We start from the raw sequence: 12548 nt of genomic DNA, 5'->3' as shown, positions 1-12548 counted from the left end.
GCAATAACTTCATAGTCAAAATCTTTCTGTAACAGTTGGCAAAACAAATGGCAACTACAAGTTTTTATTTCTTTTTCTTGGCTTTCTTATACATCACATTTTTTACATTGCAGGGGTCTGAGGGTAGAGATTGCCTCAGGTGAGTCTGGCAGATGCCATTTAATGATACTTTTTGAAGTGGCTTAAGACTTTATCACTGCTTTCCCCCAAAATATTTCCCCCGCACCTTCATAGTTTAACAGGATAAGTTTGCGTGTCTCAGACACTTCTGTTTGCAGCTTCTTTACATCTTTGTTGACAGTTTAAGCTAAGCACACTGGCATACCTTCAATTCTGCTACAGATGCAGTAATACCTTTCAATTGCCTGAACAAGAATCACCGGAGGGCATCTGTCTGAGTCTGAATTATGTTTGAAAACCATCTGGCATGTTGTGGAATAGTCCTAATAATAACAATGAACACTTTATCAGGAGTTGAGTCATTGTGCTTGGTTTCCATTGTAATTCTCTTATTAGTTGCATGTATGTATTCTGTATAGCCAAGGGGTTAATACTGCGTGCAGATACTGTACAGGACCATTGTGCTGACAGCTCTCATTCGGACTCATTTATCATTCAAAATCTGGCCATAAGAAACACATTTAAATAATAAAAATAATTACTAAGATGAAAGACATAGATCAGTGTTAATTGCATCCTAAACCTGTTTCCTGCTTCTGCATGGGGAGGGAGCAAGGAGAGGAGAAACAGGGATGGCAGTAACAGGAGTAAGGTGCTTTCCCTGAAGGTGCTTTTTAACTGTTGTAGGGGTCTCTTTTGGCACTTAACACAGACATCCATCAGCAAGGACAGTGTGGAGCTGCCTGGGCCTGAAGCATGGGAAGAGAAATGCTCCAGGAGGTCCTTGGTCTTCACAGATTCCTCACAGGAACATCTGCACTCTCTTTCTTTCCTGTAGGAAGAGCTCAAAGTATTTTGTGAACCTGAGTATATGTTGTTTCCTAGAACCTTAATGAGGTTCAAAGATAATATCGTTATTTTGCACGTTTATTAAGTTGTATTGAACCAGACCTTCAGCTAGTAGTGATTGGCACAGCTCCAGTGATTTTTAACCCTTGCAGAAATCTGCCCAAACCTACCTGTGTTCTCAAGTGTTTGTCAGGTGCCCCCGAATCCAAGCAGTTACATCTGACCGTTGTGCCCGTGCCATCCCTCAGGTTTGCTCTGTGTTGTCTTACTGTTGGGGGTATGTCCCTGTGAGAAAAGAGCATCCTCGGTGGGGTCCTCAGCATTTTAGACTGATACCAGAAGTACCCCGTCATGCTTCCAAAAGTATTGTATGAGACAGCTTTAACTTTACATTGGCAAAAGCTGGGATAACGTGCAGAAGCCGTGACAGAAGCAGGAGTAAATGATTTGCCCAAGATGATGCAGAAGGGCTGGTGGCAAAGCGTGGAGGGAGCTCTGGTCTCCTCACTCTGACTTTGTGTGTCGGCCCCAGGATGCTCTCCCGCTCTCCCCCACCCAAAGGCATATGAAACTGCGTGGTTTGAGGATCTTTCCTTTTGCATTGGCAGCAGAGGAGAGCTCGAGATTGACTAAACCACTGAAGCTAATAAACTTCTCATGTACGTGCAGGGACATCAGGTTAATTAGTTCGCTAAGCAATGGAGCTGGAGCTGTGCAACTGCCTGACAATGATAAGAGGAGGGAGCTGCAAGCCAGCGGCGTTTCAGTTGTCTGCTGCTTCGTTCCATCTCAGCTCCCTATAAATGATGGATGAGGAGAACAGAGGCAACGAGCCAAACATATGCAACCTATGCATACTGTGCAGAGCTACATAATCCAAGCGGTATTGTTCGTTGTATGTGCAGGCGGTGCTTCCCAAAAGCTTGCACTGCTGTCGCTGGAGGGAGGCTTCACCGGTGGTTTCTGCGGGAGCAGAGGGATGCTGGTGCAGGGAGCTTTTGAAAATCCACTTCTAAAATGCAAATGCTTTCCTTCATTAAAACCCACTTGAAGCCAAGCGTGATCAACAAACACAAAACACTTTCACAGCTCAGACATGCTGTGGATTATGGTTCTCTTCCCGTCCCCCCCCCCCGCATAAAGCAGTTTACCCCTTAGCCTGCTAAAGTGTAATTAATAAACAATTTAATAAAAAATTTTGGTCTACAATGATTAGATAATCGCTGCTTGTGTATTAGGTAGATACTGGGAATGTACGAGGGCAAGACAAGTTGCGTAAGCAGAAAAACCGGTGAAATTTTGATCCTTTTGTTAGCACTCTCCCTCCCTGGCAGCTGTTAAGAGCAGGTTAGACAGACAGGTCTCGGGAGGTGTTTGGGTGTAGCTTGTTCTAGCTTGGGGACAGAGAGACTAGCACACTCTGTTAAACCTTTCCAACCTTTCCAGCTCCCTTTTCTGTGACTAAAGGATGTGGAATTCTTGATGCTGTCCTGCGTGGTGCACATGGGCCAGGTTAGCTGCTGGTGTGCCCCTTGCTTAGTTATTTACACCTGTGCTAAATGACTTGTAAACTCAGCAGAGTTGCTGACCTTTAAAATGCATTTAAATACACAGAATTCTGGGCCCTGAAAGGGGAGGGAGCTAGAAGGCATGGCTTCTGGAGGCTTACTCTGAGCCTCTGGCTCCCCCGGCTGGAGCCGGCGCTGGGGAAGGCACGGTAGGGACCCAGGGATAGGAGTCAGAGTTGTCACCCAGTGATAAAGGCATCTCAGTATCTGCTTGCTTTTCGTTGATAACTTTAAGTACCATTTCCTTATGGCTTGCCATACAGTGAACTGGTGCTGCTTTGTGGAACGATTAAATTCAGTGTGATTATTTTTTTTTTCTCCCCTCCCCCTTTTAAAAATCAAATTAATTAAACAGTTGCAAACACGAGGGTGAATGCTTGGAAGATGAAGGCTGACCATGCAGAAACCAGGCTGAAAGGAGTTTCAGGGGAACACATCCAGAGGTCTGAGCTCGTTTAAGTAATGTAAAAATGTGGTTTAGTGCTAAGCCTAATTTAGCATGCCTGCAGGCTGCTGTGCATAGAAGTGCTCTCAGCCTTCCTCGTCATCTCCAGATACAGATTCCCTCCCCCTCTGTGTGCTGCATCTGATGATTTATATGGCCATGTAATGAATCCAATCAGCCCTGTTATCCAACAGAAGACTCTCTTCATGTTTATTAATAGTTTACTGCCCCGTCAGATCAGCAAATTGAACCGTGCATCCCATGATGCTTGTCCAGCGCAATGGAGGAGGCTGCGGTGTGCAGCCCAGGTTGAGAGGAGGAGGAAGAGAGGGGAACGTGAGCAGCCCATTCAGCAGGAGTGTACACTTTATATCAATTTTGTTGTAATGTGAAACTGTACACAACTTCAGTGTATGTGTGAGGCCCTTTGATCCGTAAGAACAGGAGGCTTTGCAGATTCAGTTCTTGTTATTTTAGTATGAGATTCTTTCCTGCCTGGGATGGAGACTCTGGGGCTGCTGCGGTGTGAGCAGCGTTGTGTGCACAAGTGCCACTGTCCATCCGAAATTACGTGAATTTGCCTGGCAGCACCGCAAGAGTTGAGCAAGTTGGAAAGCTGAGTGATTAGCTCTTGAACTGTGTACAACAGATGCATTCAGTGGAATTGTGCTATTTGATTGGCACACCAGTATCATTTATTTTAAATAATTTTTTACTGTTACCAAAGGTTCCATTTCTAAGTTTCTACTTTGTAGGATGAAAGAGTTGCCAATACTCTTTAATCCGTGGAGAGAAAGGACTAACTCCCAGCAAGAGCCCGACTTTGCTGTAGTCCTTCAAGTTTTTAACACTGCCTGTGCAATACTTTGCCAAACTCTGAAGAATAGAAATAAAAATGGAACATTTTGGCCTGTCGGTGGCTGTTTACCAGCAGCAAAACAATTTTCAGACAATTAACAGATCTCCAGGCCCTTTGGAAGCTCAGATATAGCTGCTTCTAGGTTGTCACATGTCTAATTAATACAAGTAGTAATGGTAATACTCCTGCTGGTATTCTGCTTTGGCCAAGGCTAGGCTTGCAAGCCTGATAGCTGATCCTTAAGAGTGTCTTTACACCCAGGTAAAACCTTTCTGGGGTCGGTAAGAGTGTGGGAATTAATTGGCGCAGGTAGCGTTTGCTGCTGTACTGTGGCTTCAGGGAGTAATGTTGTACCACGGAGGATCTTTCTTTACAGTCGTCTGGGGTTTTAAGAGCATTATTATTGAATGCTAATTTTAAGCAATTATGGTTGTAGGAGAGGTTGCAGCATAAAAATGCTATAAAATAAGCTTATTTTAATTGCTTACAGCTGTACTAGAAAAACTGTATAGAAAAAGAAAATAACTGTTTTGTTTTGCTTTGCTATTTATCAAATCCCACTTTGTATCACCAGAGAGGTATGCTGAGAGAGTCTTTTTAATTCTCCTGAGGGTTGTACTTATACCTGAAGGAGGAAAGTTACGTGTGATGGAAAGAGTTTTTATTCTGAGTTTCTTCCACCATTGTAAAGCTGTGGTTGGAGTTGTGCTGGCGTGCGTTCAGGAGTCTGTCTGTTTTCATCCCCTTGCAGCACACTAATATCTCCCATCTGAAAGCTTGAAATGGAGGCCCTTAGTTTCTGTGATTTAGGATTTGATCAAGTGTGTGATCGTGATAACGTAGGCTCAGTCTGAGCTGAGATTTGGTAATGAATTGTGTGCACTTTGGTAATCCGTGGCAACGGTGAGTAAAACAGGTTCTTTTAAGCCACTGCTGAGGGCTGAATCACTGAGAATGGAAAGAGTGGAAATAGTGAAAAATGCCTGATATGACTGTAAGCGAGTGGCCGTACGTGCTGGCTTTTGAGCATTCTTGAGCACGGTTTTGATACACTGTGGTGTTTCTCTTTATAGTGCTTCCACTTCTCACTCGGACCATTCTGCTCACACCAAATCTGCTTCCGCTATATCGTCCGACTCGGTCTCCACCTCAGCAGACAACTTCTCTCCAGATTTAAGGGTATGTATGTTTTGTCTTAAAAAAGAAAAATCTATGTATATTGTGGCCTCCTTCAGAGGACGTTTCTTGCTCCTGTGAGTTTGGATATGGTAAAATGATGTTAGCTTTCAGGTTAATGCCAAATTTTATGTAGCCAAAGCATGAAAGGACCCAAAGTCAAACAGGTGAAATTGAAATTTAATCTCTACCATATTATTTCCTTCTTTATAAAGTTGTTTAATCTTCAGAAAGCTGACTCTGCAACCCACACTTGGAGATGAATTTTCAAAGGAACTCCATTTTCTTTTAAGTGCTTTAAGTAAGTGAAATCCTCAACCTGCCAGTTGTATATCCTTTTTTTCTGTTGTGTGTATATATGAGATGTTCTCTCTTGAAAACTCCTGCTTGTTTGTAAACACTGAGTCCTTGGCAGTATCTTCTTTCAGAGAAAGATTGCTATCTCCAAGCTGATAAAAATAATCTTCTGTCACAATAAATTGCTCTAACATAAAAAGGTCCAAACAAGGCTCTCTTAAGTCTGTTATTAGATTAGTTAATTATAAATTCAGAGTTCTAGTTCAGCGTCACAGGAGTTTCGAAAGCTATCTGTACGTTCCTCTTATGAAACCAAGGGGTTTGCTGATATACCTTTGCTTTAAAAAAAAGTCCCCAAGTATAAAACTGTTGGTATTGGTACATTCTAGTAAAGACTTTTAGCATTTCTCAGCTGTGGTTGAGCATCTTTTTATGCAATTTTACTGTGTTTAGATTTTACAAACCTCCAAATGCAAAACTAATTCCTTTGACAATCATGATAATTTTTTTGTCCTGTGAGTGTTGTCTCAGTAGTCCATAATTAATAACAGAAAGTCCACCTGTTCATAAGTGGCAAGAACATGAATGTTTCTTTCTAAAGGCAGCTTATTAGCCAATATTAAGCTAAGATTTGAAAATTAATCAGTAGTTTATGTGTAATCTAATGATAGTTTTCGCCTTTTACCTATGGATACAAAAAGTAATCTTCAGAATATGCCTGGGTAAAGAAGTTTGTAGTATGTCCGAAGTTTTTCCCCTGTGAAGTTGGGGTGTACAGTTATTCCAACATACAGAAAACATCGTTTTTAGGCTGAGGCTAAGTGATTCATTGATACAAATATACATAAGATTGCAAATACTGCTACAGCTGTAACTGTTTGTATAATATTATTAAAAAAAATTTACACAAACTTATTTTCTTATTTAATTTTTTTACTGAAGTTTGCATAAGTGGGTTTCTTTTTCCAGTTTTGATGCACACCTCAACTGCCTTTTCACAGTTTTTGTGACACTTGAGAATTACCGTTAGCAGTAGAGAATGAAGCAACGTTTCTTTTCTAGAATCGAGGTTGTCTTTCCTTCCCAGTGGTTAAGTTGGCTCAACATGTTTTCCTTATAACCCTGATTGCATCTTGTGACTCCTTCCCCTCTTTTGTCACCTTATTTGTGTGAATTGCAAGCTGTCTGGGCAGGGATTCCAGCTCTCCTGGGCTTGTCTGGTTCCCCATCCAACAGGGCCTTTGTACCTGCTAGCCATCAAAAACAGCGTCTGCAGAGGAATGTTCACTTAGCTGCATGATAGATTTTTCAGGCAGGAGATGCATATGTATTGTTTACTGGAGGCCATTAGAAGCCCATACTTCCTTGCTGTGCCGCAGTTCCTGTAATTTGCAGAGTGATTTCTTCACAGCCTGCACTCTTCTTTTTTTTTTTATTTCTAAGCAAACTAAAGTTCTGCCATAGTTGGAACAAATGCTGCTCCCCTTTCATTTTAGAATAGTGTTTAAGGAGAGATGGTAAAGCAGAGAATTACTTAGAATAAAGGCACTGCAGGACAAGTGTGAGCATGTGCCTCTGCTGGCAAAGTGCTTCTTGATCTTAACCTGCATCAGCTCTGTGGGGCCTGAATTCAGCATAAGCCTGCCGTGCTTCACCTAAAGCTTGCTCTTGCAGAGGTGGTGTGAGTGGCTGCAATGCAGTTGTGTGTAGGCATAAAGCTGGTTCTTGCCTTTACGCTTGAGTGACTACTTGTCAATGGTAAGCAGACCTAGAGAAAATGCATTCCCATGGTCCTACTTGTATTAGGGTATAGGGAGAAAGGGGCTGTTTCCACTAGTACAGGTTGACTTTATCTCTCCTAGAGGAATTCATGCATTAACCATTTCTCTCTTCATTCCTGGGAGTGTTTGATGCTGGAGAACAAGCCTAGGAGGTGGGATGAAGATCTGTCCTCTACCTGTGGACAGCCTCTTGTGTTGGTGTTGCCAGTGCAACTGCAGTCCCACAACCTGTCCTCAAATCAATCGCTGTTGGCGCTAGTGCGTTACTGTTTGCTCCCCAGGCTTGCTCTTGGAGCCTAGTGCTAGCTCCTAAATGGAAGATTTATTATGAGTCGTGATCAGCTAACACCAATTTCTTTCAGGTCTTGAGTTGAGAACAGACATCCTCTCTCTGGGCTTATCATTCTCCATCCAGTTTTCTCCAAATTAACATCTCTGTCATGTGACAGTTCTGCAAGTTTTTTTTAAAGTCAGTTCTGTGAGAGATTTTCAAGGTCCTGATTGTTCTTACTATTTTCTTTGATCTTTCTGAGATGTGGCCTTGCCTTTGATATTGCAGATGAGGTCATACCATTAGCTGATACAGTGGCATGAGCATGTTCTCTGTTCTAGCCCTTTCCTTACACGCCTGGGCATCTTATGCAGCTTTGATTGGCACAAGACAGCACGAACTCCCAAGTCTTAACAGGTACTGAGATTTGAGCTAAGCACCTTATTACTTCTGAGGACAAAAAGAAGTCCCACAGTGTTCCTGGAAAAATGTAAGAGAATAAGCCCTGAAGTGGGAACTAATGCATTTTGTGGTAACTCTGTGGTATGGAAGACAAGTGCCTGGGCTACATGGTGTTCTCACAGGAAGGTGTTGTATCAGTTAACTTTGAGAGGCTGAAAATAAGCTTTTCAAGATTTTGAAGTGGATCTGCCAATTACAGGATTATGCTCTTGACGTGTATTTAAATTTTCCATGCTAGAATGAATTGCTACGTGGATCCATCATCACTCCAACCTCTACTTGGTGTCTGCCTCTGCATGTGCATTGACTCAAATTTAGGAATTAAATTTCTGTGATGATGGAAAACCACTTTGTGATAGCTACAATTAGCACTCTCTTTTTCTGTGGGGAATTTTTAGAAGAATAGTAGGCGTCCATCGGGAGGAGGGAACCAGGGGAAGGACCCACATCATTTCTTGCAGTCTGTGCCTGCAGTTTTCTTTTGGAGTGCAATTAACACTCTGTGTGTGTGCGCGCATGTGTGTAATGAGGTAAATGAGACAACCACTGGGGATTCCTACTGAATGCATGTGCAGTATTTTTCCTAAATCTTTCTCTAAAGTATTTAATAATAACCTTTATGAAGGGGGTTTTTTAATGTATATTGAGCATTTCAATATCTGGAACTAAGATTAAATTGCCTTTCCACTACAATTTATAGAATTTGCACTTCATAAACTAACTCTAAATAACTTTTGGCTGCTTCAGTTAGCTTCATAGGGGGAAAAAAAGAAGGAAAAAACCCTAAACCCCAACAGAAAAACAACAAAGCTCTATTAGGTTCTCCCCTCCACCCCCTTCCTGATCTCAAATCTGAAGCTGTTTAGAACTGATTTAGGGAATGCACTTTTTGAGGGAATTTTTAGCAAATACACTGCCATATGTTTTAACATAAGTTATAGATCAGGCAAGAACAGAATTGAATAGAAGTAGTTGGAAGTGAAAATGAGCTGGAAATTCATAAATAATTGTAATTTGGGATGAGATTTTAAAAACACCTTAGAGCCAACATTGCCAAAGGGATTGAGATGCATAAATATCTCTTACGGATCTGGTGGTTATTAAAGTACAGTGAGATTCTTGCTCCTAAGTCCTATATGTGGTATTCTCTCCTGTGCCTATGGGCAGATATGTCTGTGCATTTTATAGTACTTCTCTTAAGTCTTCTTGCTAATGCTGTAGCTTTTATCAGTAGGGACTTTAATTTTGAGTTAGCTGTTGATTTATAGGATAATGCCTGAAGTTTACTGCGTTCAAAGCTTTGGAGTAGCTCTCATAAAAGAGTTGGATCCTTTCCATCTGCAGTTGGGAAGCAGTGGATACAGCCAGCGGAGCCTGCTGCCACTTCCCTTAAGAACGGTACCTTTGCCTGAAAATTTGTTAAGGTCCATTGTGTTTGGTTTTGGATTGTGTACAGTGAAAGCCTGAACCAGAGGATGGAGACTCCTATGTTGGCTTTCTTATGTTGCTTCTTGCTTCTAGTCCATTCTGTGGACAGAGGAAACCAGTACAGCAGACCCATATGTCACCTGCTTAGTTGTGCAGCCTTCAGAAAAAGGGGTTCAAATCTTTGTTCTTGGCATTGCCGTTTGTGACCACTAAACCATTCTCCCCTTTGAGGGCAACAGTAAGATCCACAATTCCTGATGTTCCTCTGAGGTCCAACAAAATATTGTACAAGCATGTATCCCATCCTCCATGATTGTTTGCTCCCTCCATAATATTTTCTCCTTTAATATACGATGAATTGGTGGATTTGCAATGGGTTTATATATGAGATGTAGGAACATTATCGTGGCGTGCCCAGGACTTCAGTGTTAGAAAAGAGAAGAAACAGAGTTGCTTGCATAACCTTAATTTGCTATCCATTGTGTGTATGGTTGGAGACTGTAGACAAGCACATATGGTTTATTTTGTAAGATACCTTTTGTCATGCATCAGTTATGTATATGAAGGAGTCTTCTCCTTCCAAGACAGCAAATGGATGCCATCGCTGTCTCCTTAGGTTTCCTGGATGAAATCTGTTTAAGCAAGTCTGCATTCAAGCTAGCCAACCACAATTCCTTTGTAGTCGATGGAAAGAAATAGGTCGTTTATGATCTGATTTATCTCGGCTTTAAGGAAATGCCCATGCTAGGCGAGAACATCATGTAGCTAAGCTGGAGAAGTCCTTGCTGCAGGATGTTGTCAACATTATTTGAGGGGCAGCAACTGGTTTCTCAGAGTGGATCCCAGCTTTCGTTGTGCTCCAGTAAAGGTGCAGTTTTGTCTCATTTGAAAACCTACTGTGTTTCTCCTCTGACTATGAAGAGAGTTCAGGGTAATTTCTCCAGATGTAGACCTCTAAAATTGAGGTAAATTCTGTCCCTCAGGTGATGTTGGGCAGGATTAACCAAAATGCCAGTCACTGACTTTGCCACCTTTGTGTTACTTTACTCTAGCTTTAGTGCAAAGTGGCTTAGACTAGTTTTATGTAGAACATGTATATTGTTAGTAGAAAAACATATTGAAGAAAGATGTGACTTTTCTTTTTTTCCCCCTCCATCCTTTGCTGTAAATCACTAAAACTAGCCTCAATGAGCTTTTCCATTGCTATCTCCCTGCCAACGCAGGAAGTGTGTCAGGCTTCGGTTATGTGTAACACATGTTCAACAAGAGCTGGGTTTAGAGAGCGGTATAACTTTTTAAACTTTAAGCACTCGTTTTTTAGTTTTGCTTTTAAGGGACTTTTCAGTTAGTGAATGATGCTACCTTGGAAGCACTAAATCATGAAAAAACCCTCTGCCTAAGCACCTCTGGGGTGGATGAAGACTCTCTGCCCTGCCAGTCGGCTCCACCCCTTGCTTAATGATATATGGGGATAAGTATTCCTGTTTTGGACTGGCCCTTGACTCTTCATGTGGGACTGCCTCTAAGAAGGCTAGTTCATAGCAAATGCAAAGATGTCTTCTGTGGTGTGAGCTTTCCTTCCCAGTGCACTGGACTGTGACTACTATTAAATTACAGACCATATTGCACAAGCCATCAGATGGTGAAGATAATTGACCTGTGGTCACAAAAGACTTGGCTAGATGTGAACTGGTGATACAGCAGTGAAATTAAATAAACAGTTCATCTTTTTACTGTCAGTGTGTGAAGACTTGACCATGTGTGTTTCTCTGCATCATCACATTGGGCTCAGTTATATTCTCACACGGAGGTGCACCTCACGTTTTTGTGGGTGTACAGGAGTAGAAGTTATGCAGGCAGTAGTCCTTACCTGATCTGCATGTAGTATTTCCACAGGTCCCTTTGCACACAGGGATGAAATCGGGGCCAAATCCAACAACAGGTAATGCTTTACATTGTCAAAGGTATCACATAGAGGGACTTAAAGAGCGGCAGAGGAGAAGTAGGAAAATCTTATGGGGAAAAATATTTTAACTAGCTCGAAATTCTGATTTTGGCTGTACAAGTTGCGTGTGTGTGTCTGTGGGAAACGAGCTTCCTTTCTTCTTCAGAGCATTAAGCTGTCGATGAACAAAGGCATGAAAGACTGGTTCTGGAGAATGAATGATCTTCTTGTCCATAAGCGTGGTCATTCCAGGACAGCCCTGTGAGTGACTGGAATTTAGCCCCTGCCGTTGCTGTGTTTTTTTAGGACTCCAGTTTCCATGACTGTAAATGCTATATATTTCATGAGAATTACAATCTTTTTAAACTGTCCTAAGAGATGGAAAATCTTGGTCCCCTCCCTGCACCTCTCCCCAGTAAGTCCTTTTCTGCACCTCCCCCTTTCAAGGAAACAAAAACACAGAGTAGCCAACCTCTGGGTTGCAAAATATTGATTTCATGCAAATTAGATGGGGGGAAAAGCAGATGCAGTCAGTTTTCTGTCTCCTTTACATGGAAATAATACTCCCTAAGTGCTCATCTAGTTAGAAGAGAGCGAAGAGAGCAAAGACAGCAAGCGTTGCTAATTTTTCTTATGTAGAGGTACCTGAATGTTTGAATATGAAGTCATGCACAGTGGAAGAAATCTCTGGAAGCGTTTATGACTGCCATCTATTAGGAATGGAAAACCAAGGAGAATAAGCAAATGGCCTTCATATGTTCCTCAAAAATATTTTCAGCTCTTCCTAATCGACTGCCCTATTTCTCCTAGCTACAAAGTGCAAGAATTCTCCTTTTGCTGAGTAAAACTGGGTAAGAGGTGGCTTCCCCCCCCCTTCCCCCCCCCCCCCCCCCCCCCCCCCCCCCATAGTTATAGCTTTGTAGATTGAAGCACAAATCAGGCAGGAATGAACAAGCATGGTATTTAAAAGGAGCACGCGGATTTGTGACTGCATGTAGTACCTGCCAAGATTTGATTTTCTGTAGATGTTTTTGCACTGAATGAAACATCTTTGTTCCCCTCTGTATGATTGTTTAGTGATTGTAAATATATAATTACTTGTATCTTGAATCCTTGTCTTATATGTCACTAAACTCCAAAGTGAAATTCTTGGTAACAGAGACAGTTTTCTGTGACTTATTTTAGTTGGTAGAATTTATAACTCTCTCTTTGGTCAGAGTGTTTTTCTGTTACTTAAGACTGATGATACGAACTTCACTGAACTAGTTTAATGCTTTCCTTGGAAATTTTAATGTATTTTCCCATATAAGTTGTTTGCTAAACAAAATTCAGTAAAAATAAAGAAAG

At 41.7% G+C, this 12548-nt stretch overlaps 1 protein-coding gene across 1 annotated transcript in view; it reads left to right on the top strand.

The window, feature by feature from the left end:
• The window catches only part of MTMR2 (myotubularin related protein 2), a 64610-nt gene that overhangs the window by 16522 nt on the left and 35540 nt on the right, over window positions 1–12548 (top strand). Inside the window, exon 2 of the mRNA XM_050890807.1 lies at window positions 4915–5020. The gene's annotated coding sequence lies outside the window, so the exon portion shown is untranslated. The remainder of the gene's footprint in view (window positions 1–4914; window positions 5021–12548) is intronic.

This window comes from Gymnogyps californianus, chromosome 1 (genome assembly GCF_018139145.2).
Source record: "Gymnogyps californianus isolate 813 chromosome 1, ASM1813914v2, whole genome shotgun sequence".
NCBI lineage: Eukaryota > Metazoa > Chordata > Aves > Accipitriformes > Cathartidae > Gymnogyps > Gymnogyps californianus.
This window is presented reverse-complemented; position numbering and strand designations above follow the sequence as displayed.